We start from the raw sequence: 17,541 nt of genomic DNA, 5'->3' as shown, positions 1-17,541 counted from the left end.
TCACCTACTGCATAGAGGCTTCTTGACTGCGCCCTGCCCCCTTCCGTCATGCCTTTAGAAACTTATGCATCTTTAACTTATTCCCACCTTCCTCAGTGGGGAAAAGTGTCCTCCAATGCCTTTTCTCTGCCTGTGCTCTGAGTTCCCCTTTTTCGTTCCTTTCATCCATGTATTCTGTCTCTTCTTCTCTAATGCATTTTATTCCTTTGTATAGAAGCAAGCGCATACCTATACCACCTTTTAAAAGACAAGAACAGAGTCCCTGCAGCCACAGTATTGTACTATGGGGAAGGGAGACCAATTTATAAACCCCCAGATGAAGTTTTGCCTACCTGAGGTCACTGCTATGCAAGAGGCAAAACCTTCAACCAATGACTTGGGGAATAAGAAGGAATGAGAATATGTTAAACTCAAAGTCATAGGACAGGATAGCAGTGAGATGCACTTCAAAGTGAAAATGACAACACATCTGAAGAAACTCAAAGAATCATACTGTCAAAGACAGGGAGTTCCAATGAATTCACTCAGATTTGTCTTTGAAGATCAGAGAATTGCTGCTACTCATACTATAAAAGAACTGGGAATGGAGTAAGAAGATGTGATTGAAGTTTATCAGGAGCAAATGAGATCATTCGGTAGTTTAGGTATTCTTTTATTTGTTTTTCTTTTCCCTCAATCAGTTTTTTATTTTTAAAATAGTTCTTTTGTAATGTGGTACTCAAAATGGAATTGAAAACTGGCACTCCATCTCTTTAAAACATCTGGTAATTTGAATTCTAGTGCTCATTATTCATTATCATTTGTTTTCATTGTGCTGATTTTTGGTGATCAAGCCTCAGTTCCCTTCGTATTGCCCTCTCCTTTTTAAAAATTACATGTGTGCACAGAGACAACATATTTTTTAGGACTGTGCATTTTCAGGCTTGTAGCAAGAAATAAGATTGACCAAGGCAAGTGTTTGTAAAGACTTTCCAATTGGCCTTAAAGTTCTAGCACGTGATTGCTTCACTCCTGGACTGTGACTTTCACTGGGGGATGTAAGTTTTTCAGAGAACTAAACTGTGGAAAAATGACCTTTCCTTAACTTGAAAATAGCTTTAAAATTGGAGAGTCTAGACCAAAAGAAGAGGAATAGCATATTGGAGTCAAGATGACAGATAAGGTGAGAGTAATGACTAACCCCAAAGATGGCTTCACTGAAGAGAATGCATTTTAAGATCTAAAAAAAAGAAATCTGGTCAAAAGATTCCATCATCCTGAATCATAAATCAGACAATGTGACTCTCTTCCTGTCCTCAAGATCCTTTAACTTAGCCATTGGAGGAGTATGAATATTTTTTAGTTGTTGAAGAATAGTAAGGTAAAATAAAAGACAAATGGATGAAAATGACTAGAATTTAACATTGAATAATAAAATCCAAACTCGTTTGACAGTATACAAGGACGTTTTTGAGCTCTCTGTCAACTTTCCCAATTATATCTCTCCACTTAGTCTTCATATTCTATGCCCCAGACAGACTGAACTATTTGCAATTCCAAGAAAGTTCCACATGCCATCTTTGCCCCATGCTAGTGCTCAGGTGATTCTCTGTGTCTTCTGCTTAGTTTTCAGTTTTATTTATTAATAACCTTCCCAAAAAAAGTCAATTCATTTTCCCAAAGCTATGTGATCCCTCAGGAATCATATGCATTTTTGTATCACTTATCATATGGCATAATATTCTTCTACACATTTGTCTGTCTCACCAAGTAAATGTTCCTTATGAAAATACATCAGGCTTTACATCTTATATCTCTTTCATCTTTGAATCTATCACCAGCACCTAGCATAGTACCTGGTTAAAAAAGACCATGCAAAGAGTTGAAAAAAGAAGGAACAGGTGGATTATTCAAAATATTTGTATTTCTGTTTCAGTTATTTATTGCTCTGCTATAAACCATCCTAAAATTTAGTGGCTCAAAATAGCAATTTATTATGATCTCTTAAAGTTCTGTTAGGTTAACTGGACTGAGCTGAATGGTTCTTGCTCAGAGTCTCCCAAGTAGGTGCTAACAGATGGTGGCTGGGTTGGAATCATTTGAAGGCCCAAATGGGTTTTATGGTCAAGATAGCTGTACCATATGGCCAGTTGTTCATTGGCAGTTCTGCTGAGACTGTCTCCTGAAGCTTCTATATGTGGTCTTTGGATGTGACTTGAATTTCTCACAGTATGACTGATGTGTTTCAAGAGCATCCCAAGAGGAATGTTCCATGTGGCCCAGGGGAAAGGTGCAAAGTTTCTTACGACCTAGCCTTAGGAGTGCTACAATATCATTTCTACCTGATTGTATTGGTGAAACAAAAACTGAAGGTCAGTCCAGATAACAGGGGAGGGAAATTAGACTTCACCTCTTGATGTGGGAATTGTGCATAGGTGCAGAGAAAGAAGAAATTTATGGCGGCCATCTTTGGAAACAAATTATCATAATTTGGAATGATAATTTTAAATAAGACTAATGTGTGCTATTATCCAAGACCTTTTCCTCCATTTGGCTATTTCACTCTTGAGAAGTATTTCCACTTATGGGATAAACAGGATTATGTGAAAAGGTAATCAATGAAGTACCTATCATTTCATCTATTCTATAAAAAGTTTGACCTGAAGGTTAAAATAAGATTAGGAAATGACTTACGTGTTTCCATTGTCTTTTCACTCTTAGATGGCCTTTATAAACATTTGAGAACTCATGATAATACAAACCAGGCAATCCTCAATTTTTCTCCTTTTGACTTTACAATTCTATCATTTTGATCTAAAAGATTAAATTCAGAAAACACATTTCTTTTAGAATAGTAATTCCTGTATAACTGGAAGTTTTTCCTTTCTAAAATTTAAAATTACCTTCACTGCTGTCAAAAGGTGAACAAGTATCTATTGACCATGACAAGAAAACAATACAGTGCTCTAGCAGTGACAGAATTATGTATTTAATGTCATTTATTTTTCATTTGGGAGTGAATTCTCTAGTAGCCAGTGAGCACTTGTCTGGTATAGAACATAGCTATTTAATTTTAAGATGAAAAATAAAGAATCCATCATCCACTGAATGAGATATTAACACTCAACTGTAGGATGGGACTAGATAGAAATGTGTTGCAATTGTAAAGGGAGAAAAAATAACATTTAAAAGTCACTCTTTTCTTCTAATATAAATGGCCTAATTCAATATCAATGAATCTGTATAGTGCTTACTTTCCTTTATGCCAGAGAAGCAAAAGAAGAGAAAGAAAATTTCAAAGTCTGCTATTCTTTGGTGTCACTGAAATGTGAGATGGGAGTTGGTGGCTTATACTAAGCAGACACGAAAGAGTCCATGGACAGGAAAGCATGAAGAAGAAAGATGAAGATTCTGCCTATCACACGAGGGCAGGGCTCCCTCTCTTCAGCAAAGTGTCTGACAACTTGGCTAGCACCTGGTCATCTTTCATGCTTTGTCCCATCCCTTACTCTCCAAAATCCTCTTAAGGTTCTCTCTTCTGTGTTAATAGGGTGGAGACCTGGACAATGGAGAAAAGGATGTGTATCAAGGGAGGGGGGCAAATAATGGGCTGTGTGAAACCCCTCCATCATCTCAAGCTTTCAGCAAAGTCTACCACACAAGCAAATGTCTTGTGTGAGTGAAATTGTCAGGGGTAATGAGACTGTGTTTCACATCTTGGGCAATATAGTGCAGAAACAACATTTGAAGAACAGCATATGCAGCAAGAATTGTTAAGGGGCATGTGACTATCATACCAATCACCACTTATTCCCTCCCTCCATCCTCCCTCTCAAAAGTACTTTTGGAAAGATTGGGAGGGATTCAAGGCTACTACAGCTTACACGTTAGGGTTGAAATAAATCTCATTTTAATCTCAATAAGCAGGACAACTCAGTTTACATGTAGCTTACAGTTTTTATTTAGATCTAATTCTCTTAAGTTTTGTATTCCTAGAAGGCAGAGATTTGGGGATAATTTGCCTCTGATTCCCCATGCTTTGCTTCCTAAAATGTATATATGTGCTAAATGTTATCGTCGTTGCTGGAAAGAAAGAAAGAAAGAAAGAAAGAAAGAAAGAAAGAAAGAAAGAAAGAAAGAAAGAGGAAGAAAGAAAGAAAGAGAGAGAGAAAGAAAGAGAGAAGAAAGAAGGGGGGACGAGGAAGGGAGGGAGGGAGGAAGGAAGGAAAGATTTTATAGATTCTTTAAACAACTAGACAGAGAGTTTTTCCTCCAAAGAGCAATTTTGACCTCTAAGATACTAATGTATAAAAGATAAAAATAAGTGTGAAAAAAGTTTTCTATAAGTTACTGATGGCAAATTTTAATTTTTAATTATACCAGGGGAAAGAAATGTCAGAGGCTCTTTTTGTTTAGGCAAGTTAGCAAAGACATAGGTTATGAATAAATATTAATTAATCTAGAGCTAAAATAAATTAGGTTATGATAATTCTAAAAATGTTTATATTAACAAAGACTCCAAACTAAAGCCCATCATGTTTATGTAACATTTATATAACATTTATGCAAGTATTCAAAGCCTTCTCAATAGATAGTTTACTCCTGTGATATTGGAGTTTGTAAAATAATATTTTGCATGCAAATTATTTTATAGTTGGTTTACATAAACAGACTGGGGTTGGGTTGGTATAGCACTTGGACCTATCTGTAGAGCAGCTATTAGAGCTATATATGGTTTTTGCTATCATCCAAGAACATTACCTACAATTAGTGAATGATATGACCCCAGTGGGATGCCATCTACTCAGGAGCATTGTAAAGAACTTTTAGATTTGACAATGGCCCCATAGAACTCACTCAATAGGATGGACTGTACTTCAAAGTCATAAAGTTCAAGAAAGAGAATACAGCTTCCTTGCGTTGAATCAATGGACACAGGAGGTGCCAAAAGAAATTCAAGACTCAATGTACACATGAAATTTTTAATAGCATTACTTTTTATAAGGACAATAATGCTAAAGAATGAGTCAAGGCAAGGTCATCCTTATGAAGATATCGAAACTACCCACTCCAGACTAGTCTCTGTAAAATCACTTTTTACAAAAGTTTATAACCGATGTAGTTAATATCCCTCTTTCTTGAGTGCCTCAAAATTCTGGTTTTGATTCAGAAGACTGAATCTATGTCAGAGTTGCTTATGTTAAGCTGGCCCACTTATTTTTCCTCAGCCACACTATATATTCCATCTCTTTCTGTGCTCTTAGACCCCAACTATTCTCTATTTCTCTAGATCATACCCAACCTTCAAAGAAGATCCAGTCTTCCAGTCACCTCCTTATACTTTTCTCCAACATCACCACCTTTAAGTGATTACTCCCTCCTCCCAGTACCCATAACTGTCTGCGTCACTCATTAGTCACTGGGCAGAAGGCACATTGTAAAGTAAGAATCTCAACGTAAACCTAGGTGACGATCACTGCTTTAAGATGCCCTGCCCAACTCCAAGACTATGTCCACTGAGACCCTGAGAATCTGACTATGGTATGGAAGCAAGAATCTCAAAGTGCTTGCATCTTTTAGGCTATTATTAGACCTATCCTGTTTTCTTCTGGCACAATGCTAGAAAATAAACTTTCCCTTGCAAACTATCCATCCCCGTGTCTAGGGAGAGGCTAAATGAGGGTTTCAACCATTCATCTTTAATCCACTTTTTTTGTCAAACTCATTATTATACATAAGCAAAATTGAGCTCTTAAAAACCTAGTGTACTTAACATAACTATTATTAATCCTGAATTGTTTTACCCTAACTAGAATCATGTAAGAAGTCTCACTTTAGACCATAAGGTCCTAGGGTTGGAAATGAATTTAGAGTTTTATTATTCCAAATCTTTGTCTTATTAAAAGAGAAAATTGAGACCCAGAAAGAGTTAAGAATTTACTCAAAGTTCCAAAGAGGTACAGTGACAGAGCCAGGTCTTAGATTTAGATGTCAAGATTTCAGTTTACTATACTCCTTTTACGCCTTTCTGCCTCTCCTCCTCTAGGGAATTCCCTAGGTAAATATATACCCCTTCTTCTCCTTAAGAGAGGATTGTCGTCTGGGCATGGTGGCTCATGCCTGTAATCCCAGCATTTTGGGAGGCTGAGGCGGGCAGATCACGAGATCAAGAGATCAAGACCATCCTGGCCAACATGGTAAAACCCTGTCTCTACTAAAAATACAAAAATTAGCTGGGCATGGTGGCATGCACCTATAATCCCAGCTACTCGGGAGGCTGAGGCAGGAGAATCACTTGAACCCAGGAGGTGGAGGTTGCAGTGAGCTGAGATTACACCACTGCACTCCAGCCTGGTGACAGAGTGAGATTCTGTCTCAAAAACAAAAAAAAAGAAAAGAAAAAAGAGAGAGAGAGAGAGAGAGAGACAGAGAGAGGATTGTCTTGGTCAATAAGATTTTGAACATGACAAACATCACCATTTTCTTTGCTCTACCAGAGTTCTTGACAAAGAGCATAAAGGAATCCTGGAGGTGGTGAGATGAATTGGAGGACAGACTTGAGTCAGATAACACTACCTGCTCCTTTGCAGTGTCAAATGGATTAGATGTGATAATGCAAACAGTGTAACATGCATAATAGGTCGATATGTGATGATTTGCCTTCTTTTCCTCAACTCCAAATATCAATTTCAATAATCAGGTGGGGAAACTAGCAGGGCATCCAACATCTGGAACTGAAAAGTGATGATGGTGGTCAAAATAAAATTTTCTGTTTTAAATAAATGCACATTAGTAAAAACATGAAAAATGGAAAATTCTAGCTTGGAGACTTATTTATTCTTTTAGCATATCCGTCTTTTTGTTATTACAGTGTAAGTGGAGAATGTTTCACCATGGACACAGTTGTATATGCTGAATAGAGATTTTGCATTGCTTGACTTTCCATTCGAGTTTAGTTTTCTGTGCATCATGCCTAATGGAACAGCCTGACTAATACATCATATCATTTGTGAGTTAACTTTTTAAATCTGAGTTTAACAAAGGGAAATAAGTATAGAAGCTAAAAGAATAAAGAGGCGTAAAAATAGCAAGAAAGCCTAAACTCTGCGGCCCCAGATTATTCTGATGTATTGACTGACAAATTTTTCACTTTTCTAATGTGTCCTCTTCTTTACTCTTTACTGATGAGAAAATTATTTCTATACGAGATCTTTAAGATTCTTCATTTGTGTAGTAATTAGACTACAACAATAAAAGTGTAAACTCCTTAGAAGTGAAAGTGTTTAAAACATAGAGAAGTGAAAATAATGATGACTTTGAGCATCTATTTTGTGCTTGGTACTCGGCTAGGTAATTCTGGATGTGTCATTGAGCCTTGCAATAATTTTTCAAGGTAAGTATTATTAATCTATTTCAGAGAAGAGACATAGAAAATAGTTGGCTTACCGAAATCACATGGATGATAAAGAGCGGAGCAGTCAAACCTGCCACTATAGGGCCCTACCAATTATCTACACAGCCTTCCTTAAAAGAGGCAATGGTAATATATTTAGCTTTAGAGTCAGGAGATGTAGGCTAGAACTCAGGTCTTTATTTATAAATGTTTAGAGCTTAGACAAAATATATGGTTGTCTGGGCTTTAATTTCTTTATCTATAAAATGAGAATGCTAGTGCCTACCTCAAATGGTGTTGTGAGGAATAAATGAATCCCTACAATCTGTGAAAGTGATTTTTAAGCTGCTGAAAGCAATCCAAGGGAAGATGTTTGGTAGTCGCTCTCTCAGTGTCTGCTACAATGATCTGCTGCCTCCTACCCACCTTTCAGGATGGCCTTGAAGAGTTTGTGGATGGTGGATGCCAAGGTCAACACAAGCAGCAATGTGAGAAGATGAGTTATGAACCTTTTTAGGAGCTCTGAAAAGCTCAAGCACTCTACAAAATAGTTCTTAGAAATTTAGTTTTTCAAAGGCAACTAAAACAGTCTTGCAGAATTGCAGAAGCCAGAAGAATATCTTTAAACCTTAGTTAGAAAATGAAGACCCTTGAGTACCTAACTAGGCAGAAACTTTAATCTAATATACCCCATTAGATTTTCAAGAAAGTATAGAAATTATATAGCATAAAGGCTTATTTTTGCAGATGAGGAACATGAGATCTGGATACCATACTAATCAGTAGCAGAATTGGGCCTAAAACCCAGGCCTCCTGGTTCCGAGTCGGTGCTCCTATCTACTATATGAATTGTTCCTCTAAATGCATTCAAATGCATAGGAATGGCATTGACAACAAAGTTAATGACAAAGTATTAACTATTAAGGCCCACCAGTATGGACCTGGATGGGTTTGAACTTACCATGTGACCTTCAGCAAGTTACTTCACATCTGTGCCTCAGTGCCCCCATCTGTAAAATAGGTGTTATGCTAATGCTAATTTCATGGATTATTATGAAGGTAATACACAGAAAGTTCTTAACACGGTGCCATTCATTGCTCATTTGTTAGTTATTGTATAATCATCAATCCTCTGCATGTCATCAAACCAGAATTATGACTACCCATGCCTCTCCTTTTTAGGATAACCCCAAACGATCTGGGAGCCTACCAGGAGACAGCTTGGATGTAACTTAGGCAGATCCTGTCTGCTTCTTCCCACATTAAGCAGAGTTTGAAGCGATCATGACATGATAGGATGCGCCTTGATATGAGGGGATAAAAGGAGATGTAGCACTCATTCTGAGAATTTGAGCCTGAGTCCCACTTTTTTCACCTACAAATGAGAATACTAATACCCATTCTTTTTAACTTTGTGATACTCAAAACTGTCAGCTTCCACAAATATTATATTATACTATTCATTGTTATAGAAATTTAAAGCAAAAAGCAAAAATGCTGGTGGTTTTTCTTCTTGGTTTTATAAGCCACAGCCTCTCACTGAAGTGGCTTTTTTACTTCCTTCTCACACTCAGTATCTGGGGGATTTAATGTCAGAAACGGGTTAACATTCTATTAATTACATTTGATCTCATGGCCATGAACTTAGGTATTTGCTCACCTCTAATAAGGAAAATGTGGTCGTTGCCTTAGAACATGAGATCCTTTCTAAATAAATTGCGAAAGTCCTTTCAATAGCCGGCTTGCTCTTTTTACATAGGAGCTTAGATTTGGAATTTGTAAAGCCACGCTAACCAGCTACCTGCTTTGTGTACTGTCCTAACAATTTGGCCTTTGATTTTATGTTTCTTTCAAAAGCATACAAGCAGTAGGCAAACATTATTCATCAAACTGGTTTGATGACGTCCTTTTGAATTTAGCTTTTTTTATTCTCCTGTGGCATGGTTACATCTATTCTCAAGGCTGTGATGACCCACGTGTGCTGAGGCCTCTGGGCAGAAGTGCCACATTAGAGCTTTCATTGAACAGCTCAAGAGCTCCAGAGTTCCTACTGGTTGCCTGCAGAAAGATATTTAGCATTTTCTCTGCTATTGCCTCCTTCCCTTGTCACAGTTTTCTCAGAGTTGTCTTAGAGGAAGTATTCATCTATATCTCTGTTAAGAGCTTTGATGTATAAGGACCCCACTTGCAGGGGTTGTGAGGCTGCATCTGGCAGATGTGTTGATGTATAACTAGCTAAATTCTTTAAGTTCAATCTGATCAATACTGTAGTCAGTATTAGCCTCACACTCCTACTGTGCATCCTTTACCAAGTCCGCGGTTTCTGCCCAGCCACGATCCTTGAATCTATACTGCCTGATGTGGACACTTGCGTTAAGAATAGCTATCCTCCCGCGGAGCAAGATGGCCGAATAGGAACAGCTCCAGTCTCCAACTCCCAGCGCCAGCGACACAGAAGACCGGTGATTTCTGCATTTTCAACTGAGGTACTGGGTTCATCTCACTGGGGAGTGCCGGACGATCGGTGCTGGTCAGCTGCTGCAGCCCGACCAGCTAGAGCTGAAGCAGGGCGAGGCATCGCCTCACCTGGGAAGCACAAGGGGGAAGGGAATCCCTTTTCCTAGCCAGGGGAACTGAGACACCCAACACCTGGAAAATCGGGTAACTCCCACCCCAATATTGCGCTTTAAGCAAACAGGCACACCAGGAGATCATATCCCACACCTGGCCGGGAGGGTCCCACGCCCACGGAGCCTCCCTCATTGCTAGCACAGCAGTCTGTGATCTACCGGCAAGGCAGCACCCAGGCTGGGGGAGGGGCGCCCGCCATTGCTGAGGCTTAAGTAGGTAAACAAAGCTGCTGGGAAGCTCCAACTGGGTGGAGCTCACAGCAGCTCAAGGAAACCTGCCTGTCTCTGTAGACTCCACCTCTGGGGACAGGGCACAGCTACACAACAACAACAACAACAACAACAACAAAAAGCAGCAGAAACCTCTGCAGACGCAAACGACTCTGTCTGACAGCTTTGAAGAGAGCAGTGGATCTCCCAACACGGAGGTTGAGATCTGAGAAGGGACAGACTGCCTGCTCAAGTGGGTCCCTGACCCCTGAGTAGCCTAACTGGGAGACATCCCCCACTAGGGGCAGTCTGACACCCCACACCTCACAGGGTGGAGTACACCCCTGAGAGGAAGCTTCCAAAGCAAGAATCAGACAGGTACACTCGCTGTTCAGAAATATTCTATCTTCTGCAGCCTCTGCTGCTGATACCCAGGCAAACAGGGTCTGGAGTAGACCTCAAGCAATCTCCAACAGACCTACAGCTGAGGGTCCTGACTGTTAGAAGGAAAACTATCAAACAGGAAGGACACCTACACCAAAACCCCATCAGTACATCACCATCATCAAAGACCAGAGGCAGATAAAACCACAAAGATGGGGAAAAAGCAGGGCAGAAAAGCTGGAAATTCAAAAAATAAGAGCACATCTCCCCCGGCAAAGGAGCGCAGCTCATCGCCAGCAACGGATCAAAGCTGGACGGAGAATGACTTTGATGAGATGAGAGAAGAAGGCTTCAGTCCATCAAATTTCTCAGAGCTAAAGGAGGAATTACGTACCCAGCGCAAAGAAACTAAAAATCTTGAAAAAAAAGTGGAAGAATTGACGGCTAGAGTAATTAATGCAGAGAAGGTCATAAACGAAATGAAAGAGATGAAAACCATGACACGAGAAATACGTGACAAATGCACAAGCTTCAGTAACCGACTCGATCAACTGGAAGAAAGAGTATCAGCGATTGAGGATCAAATGAATGAAATGAAGCGAGAAGAGAAACCAAAAGAAAAAAGAAGAAAAAGAAATGAACAAAGCCTGCAAGAAGTATGGGATTATGTAAAAAGACCAAATCTACGTCTGATTGGGGTGCCTGAAAGTGAGGGGGAAAATGGAACCAAGTTGGAAAACACTCTTCAGGATATCATCCAGGAGAACTTCCCCAACCTAGTAGGGCAGGCCAACATTCAAATCCAGGAAATACAGAGAACACCACAAAGATACTCCTCGAGAAGAGCAACTCCAAGACACATAATTGCCAGATTCACCAAAGTTGAAATGAAGGAAAAAATCTTAAGGGCAGCCAGAGAGAAAGGTCGGGTTACCCACAAAGGAAAGCCCATCAGACTCACAGCAGATCTCTCGGCAGAAACTCTACAAGCCAGAAGAGAGTGGGGGCCAATATTCAACATTCTTAAAGAAAAGAATTTTAAACCCAGAATTTCATATCCAGCCAAACTAAGTTTCATAAGTGAAGGAGAAATAAAATCCTTTACAGATAAGCAAATGCTTAGAGATTTTGTCACCACCAGGCCTGCCTTACAAGAGACCCTGAAGGAAGCACTCAACATGGAAAGGAACAACCGGTACCAGCCATTGCAAAAACATGCCAAAATGTAAAGACCATCGAGACGAGGAACAAACTGCATCAACTAACGAGCAAAATAACCAGTTAATATCATAATGGCAGGATCAAGTTCACACATAACAATCTTAACCTTAAATGTAAATGGACTAAATGCTCCAATGAAAAGACACAGACTGGCAAACTGGATAAAGAGTCAAGACCCATCAGTCTGCTGTATTCAGGAGACCCATCTCACACGCAGAGACATACATAGGCTCAAAATAAAGGGATGGAGGAAGATTTACCAAGCAAATGGAGAACAAAAAAAAACAGGGGTTGCAATACTAGTCTCTGATAAAACAGACTTTAAACCATCAAAGATCAAAAGAGACAAAGAAGGCCATTACATAATGGTAAAGGGATCAATTCAACAGGAAGAGCTAACTATCCTAAATATATATGCACCCAATACAGGAGCACCCAGATTCATAAAGCAAGTCCTTAGAGACTTACAAAGAGACTTAGACTCCCATACAATAATAATGGGAGACTTCAACACTCCACTGTCAACATTAGACAGATCAACGAGACAGAAAGTTAACAAGGATGTCCAGGAATTGAACTCATCTCTGCAGCAAGCAGACCTAATAGACATCTATAGAACTCTCCACCCCAAATCAGCAGAATATACATTCTTCTCAGCACCACATCGTACTTACTCCAAAATTGACCATATAATTGGAAGTAAAGCACTCCTCAGCAAATGTACAAGAACAGAAATTATAACAAACTGTCTCTCAGACCACAGTGCAATCAAACTAGAACTCAGGACTAAGAAACTCAATCAAAACCGCTCAACTACATGGAAACTGAACAACCTGCTCCTGAATGACTACTGGGTACATAACGAAATGAAGGCAGAAATAAAGATGTTCTTTGAAACCAATGAGAACAAAGATACAACATACCAGAATCTCTGGGACACATTTAAAGCAGTGTGTAGAGGGAAATTTATAGCACTAAATGCCCACAAGAGAAAGCAGGAAAGATCTAAAATTGACACTCTAACATCGCAATTAAAAGAACTAGAGAAGCAAGAGCAAACACATTCGAAAGCTAGCAGAAGGCAAGAAATAACTAAGATCAGAGCAGAACTGAAGGAGATAGAGACACAAAAAACCCTCCAAAAAATCAATGAATCCAGGAGTTGGTTTTTTGAAAAGATCAACAAAATTGACAGACCACTAGCAAGACTAATAAAGAAGAAAAGAGAGAAGAATCAAATCGACGCAATTAAAAATGATAAAGGGGATATCACCACCGACCCCACAGAAATACAAACTACCATCAGAGAATACTATAAACACCTCTACGCAAATAAACTGGAAAACCTAGAAGAAATGGATAATTTCCTGGACACTTACACTCTTCCAAGACTAAACCAGGAAGAAGTTGAATCCCTGAATAGACCAATAGTAGGCTCTGAAATTGAGGCAATAATTAATAGCCTACCAACCAAAAAAAGTCCAGGACCAGATGGATTCACAGCTGAATTCTACCAGAGGTACAAGGAGGAGTTGGTACCATTCCTTCTGAAACTATTCCAATCAATAGAAAAAGAGGGAATCCTCCCTAACTCATTTTATGAGGCCAACATCATCCTGATACCAAAGCCTGGCAGAGATACAACAAAAAAAGAGAATTTTAGACCAATATCCCTGATGAACATCGATGCAAAAATCCTCAATAAAATACTGGCAAACCGGATTCAGCAACACATCAAAAAGCTTATCCACCATGATCAAGTGGGCTTCATCCCTGGGATGCAAGGCTGGTTCAACATATGCAAATCAATAAATGTAATCCAGCATATAAACAGAACCAAAGACAAGAACCACATGATTATCTCAATAGATGCAGAAAAGGCTTTTGACAAAATTCAACAGCCCTTCATGCTAAAAACGCTCAATAAATTCGGTATTGATGGAACGTACCTCAAAATAATAAGAGCTATTTATGACAAACCCACAGCCAATATCATACTGAATGGGCAAAAACTGGAAAAATTCCCTTTGAAAACTGGCACAAGACAGGGATGCCCTCTCTCACCACTCCTATTCAACATAGTGTTGGAAGTTCTGGCTAGGGCAATTAGGCAAGAGAAAGAAATCAGGGGTATTCAGTTAGGAAAAGAAGAAGTCAAATTGTCCCTGTTTGCAGATGACATGATTGTATATTTAGAAAACCCCATTGTCTCAGCCCAAAATCTCCTTAAGCTGATAAGCAACTTCAGCAAAGTCTCAGGATACAAAATTAATGTGCAATTAATCTTATACACCAATAACAGACAAACACAGAGCCAAATCATGAATGAACTTCCATTCACAATTGCTTCAAAGAGAATAAAATACCTAGGAATCCAACTTACAAGGGATGTAAAGGACCTCTTCAAGGAGAACTACAAACCACTGCTCAGTGAAATAAAAGAGGACACAAACAAATGGAAGAACATACCATGCTCATGGATAGGAAGAATCAATATCGTGAAAATGGCCATACTGCCCAAGGTAATTTATAGATTCAATGCCATCCCCATCAAGCTACCAATGAGTTTCTTCACAGAATTGGAAAAAACTGCTTTAAAGTTCATATGGAACCAAAAAAGAGCCCGCATCTCCAAGACAATCCTAAGTCAAAAGAACAAAGCTGGAGGCATCACGTTACCTGACTTCAAACTATACTACAAGGCTACAGTAACCAAAACAGCATGGTACTGGTACCAAAACAGAGATATAGACCAATGGAACAGAACAGAGTCCTCAGAAATAATACCACACATCTACAGCCATCTGATCTTTGACAAACCTGAGAGAAACAAGAAATGGGGAAAGGATTCCCTATTTAATAAATGGTGCTGGGAAAATTGGCTAGCCATAAGTAGAAAGCTGAAACTGGATCCTTTCCTTACTCCTTATACGAAAATTAATTCAAGATGGATTAGAGACTTAAATGTTAGACCTACTACCATAAAAATCCTAGAGGAAAACCTAGGTAGTACCATTCAGGACATAGGCATGGGCAAAGACTTCATGTCTAAAACACCAAAAGCAACGGCAGCAAAAGCCAAAATTGACAAATGGGATCTCATTAAACTAAAGAGCTTCTGCACAGCAAAAGAAACTACCATCAGAGTGAACAGGCAACCTACAGAATGGGAGAAAATTTTTGCAATCTACTCATCTGACAAAGGGCTAATATCCAGAACCTACAAAGAACTCAAACAAATTTACAAGAAAAAAACAAACAACCCCATCAAAAAGTGGGCAAAGGATATGAATAGACATTTCTCAAAAGAAGACATTCATACAGCCAACAAACACATGAAAAAATGCTCATCATCACTGGCCATCAGAGAAATGCAAATCAAAACCACAATGAGATACCATCTCACACCAGTTAGAATGGCGATCATTAAAAAGTCAGGAAACAACAGGTGCTGGAGAGGATGTGGAGAAATAGGAACACTTTTACACTGTTGGTGGGATTGTAAACTAGTTCAACCATTATGGAAAACAGTATGGCGATTCCTCAAGGATCTAGAACTAGATGTACCATATGACCCAGCCATCCCATTACTGGGGATATACCCAAAGGATTATAAATTATGCTGCTATAAAGACACATGCACACGTATGTTTATTGCAGCACTATTCACAATAGCAAAGACTTGGAATCAACCCAAATGTCCATCAGTGACAGATTGGATTAAGAAAATGTGGCACATATACACCATGGAATACTATGCAGCCATAAAAAAGGATGAGTTTGCATCCTTTGTAGGGATATGGATGCAGCTGGAAACCATCATTCTTAGCAAACTATCACAAGAACAGAAAACCAAACACCGCATGTTCTCACTCATAGGTGGGAACTGAACAATGAGATCACTTGGACTCAGGAAGGGGAACATCACACACCGGGGCCTATCATGGGGAGGGGGGAGGGGGGAGGGGGGAGGGATTGCATTGGGAGTTATACCTGATGTAAATGACGAGTTGATGGGTGCAGCAGACCAACATGGCACAAGTATACATATGTAACAAACCTGCACGTTATGCACATGTACCCTACAATTTAAAGTATAATAACAATAAATTAATTAAAAAAAAAAAAAAAAGAATAGCTATCCTCAAAGGTACTCGCATTGTCACCTTTTGAACTTCTCTGCCCTTTCTTCCTTTCCTCCCTCCCCATTCAGTCCCCAACTTCACATACCCAGAAATCCTAGAAGGTTCCTCCCAGTAATATCCTTGGAAGAAGCTGACCAGGCTCGGGGGAAATAAAGTAGTAGAGAAGTCCATATTGGCCTCTTCCAATGATTTCAGCTCCAAAAGAGAAATAAAAGCCCTAGATGGAGACTGACCAGCCGTTTACCCACTTCACACACATGGTAAATGTTCTCTGCTGATAACTCTTTCTTCCATTTGAGTTCTCTGCTGATAACTCTTGCTTCCATTTCTCTGCTGATAACTCTTGCTTCCAAGTGAGAATCTTTGTGTCTAGGGATAAAGTGACTGACTCCAATGGGAGGTCACTTTCAGAAGAAACAGAAATAGATGGATCCCACAGCACTAATCAATGCTAATATTGGGTGTGTTAAAAATAAACATGTATTTTCCCTCAGTGAAATACAACTTCCCCAACCATTTCTTTTTTCCTTTCTCTTTCTCAATATTTCATTAATGCAAACTTTTCATGATTCAAAAGGTATTCCTGCATATAGATTGGTTTCCACTAAAAGAAGTACATTTTGATAAAATTTACCCAAAGTGAGCAGCATAAACATAGCAGCATGACATCACCTATGGTCACCCTGAGATTGTAACCAGTGAGGTAAATCTGAGCCAAAGACAGCTTTATATCTTTTAGTGGCTTTATTCACTTTCAACTCAGTGGCTTGCTGAAATAGCTGTAATAATTAAACAGAAAACTTCTCGGCTATCTAGATTATATAAAGATAGATGCTAAATGTCACACTAGAGTGGGAAAAATGTTGTGTGGCGATATGGCTAGGTTACTAAACTGCCTTATACAGAACCTAATGCAATTAGTACTTCTGACCATAGACTTTCCACTCCTTTTTAAAACAGTAACACTAGCAAAGAAGCAATAGAAAGCAAAGAGATCACAATGGCTAACTCAGAGGTTCAGATCTTTGCTCTGTCACTTACGGTTTGTATGAACTTGGACAGGTAATTGAACATTTCTGTGTTACTTTCTTCATCTATAAACATGAATATTAGTAATACCTTTCTTTCAGGGCTGCTTTGAGGATATGAGAACACACACATGCATACATACATACATATACATCCATACTTACATACATTAACACGCAGATATAGTAGTGCTCAAAAATTGTTGGATGTTGTTAACATTTGTTGCTATCAGGTTGGTGCAAACATAATTGTGCTTTCTACATTGTTGGAATTTGCCATTTGATATTGGAATACATTCTTAAATAAATATGGTTGTGTTATACATCATTTTAATGCACATTTCTTGCTTTATGGTTTTTTTTTTTTTTTTGCTAATGACATATTACTTGCTGTTTATTTTATATTTATTTTAGACTATCAAAATGATGTTAGACCAAAAGCAAATTTGAGTGATTTTCTTATTTGAGTTCAAAATGAGTCGTAAAGCAGTGGAAACAATTTGCAATATCAACAACGCATCTGGCCCAGGAATTGCTAAGGAATGTACAGT

At 38.9% G+C, this 17,541-nt stretch overlaps 1 long non-coding RNA gene across 2 annotated transcripts in view; it reads right to left on the bottom strand.

Moving 5' to 3' along the window:
• The window catches only part of LOC103879927, a 93,105-nt gene that overhangs the window by 59,818 nt on the left and 15,746 nt on the right, over positions 1-17,541 (bottom strand). For both annotated transcript variants that reach the window (XR_002518903.2, XR_002518902.2), the window contains exon 2: positions 2,674-2,793. This is a non-coding gene — a long non-coding RNA (uncharacterized LOC103879927). The remainder of the gene's footprint in view (positions 1-2,673; positions 2,794-17,541) is intronic.

Source organism: Papio anubis, chromosome 1, assembly GCF_008728515.1.
Source record: "Papio anubis isolate 15944 chromosome 1, Panubis1.0, whole genome shotgun sequence".
Classification (NCBI taxonomy): domain Eukaryota; kingdom Metazoa; phylum Chordata; class Mammalia; order Primates; family Cercopithecidae; genus Papio; species Papio anubis.
Note: the sequence above shows the minus strand (reverse complement) of the source record. Positions and strands in the feature narration are given on the sequence as shown.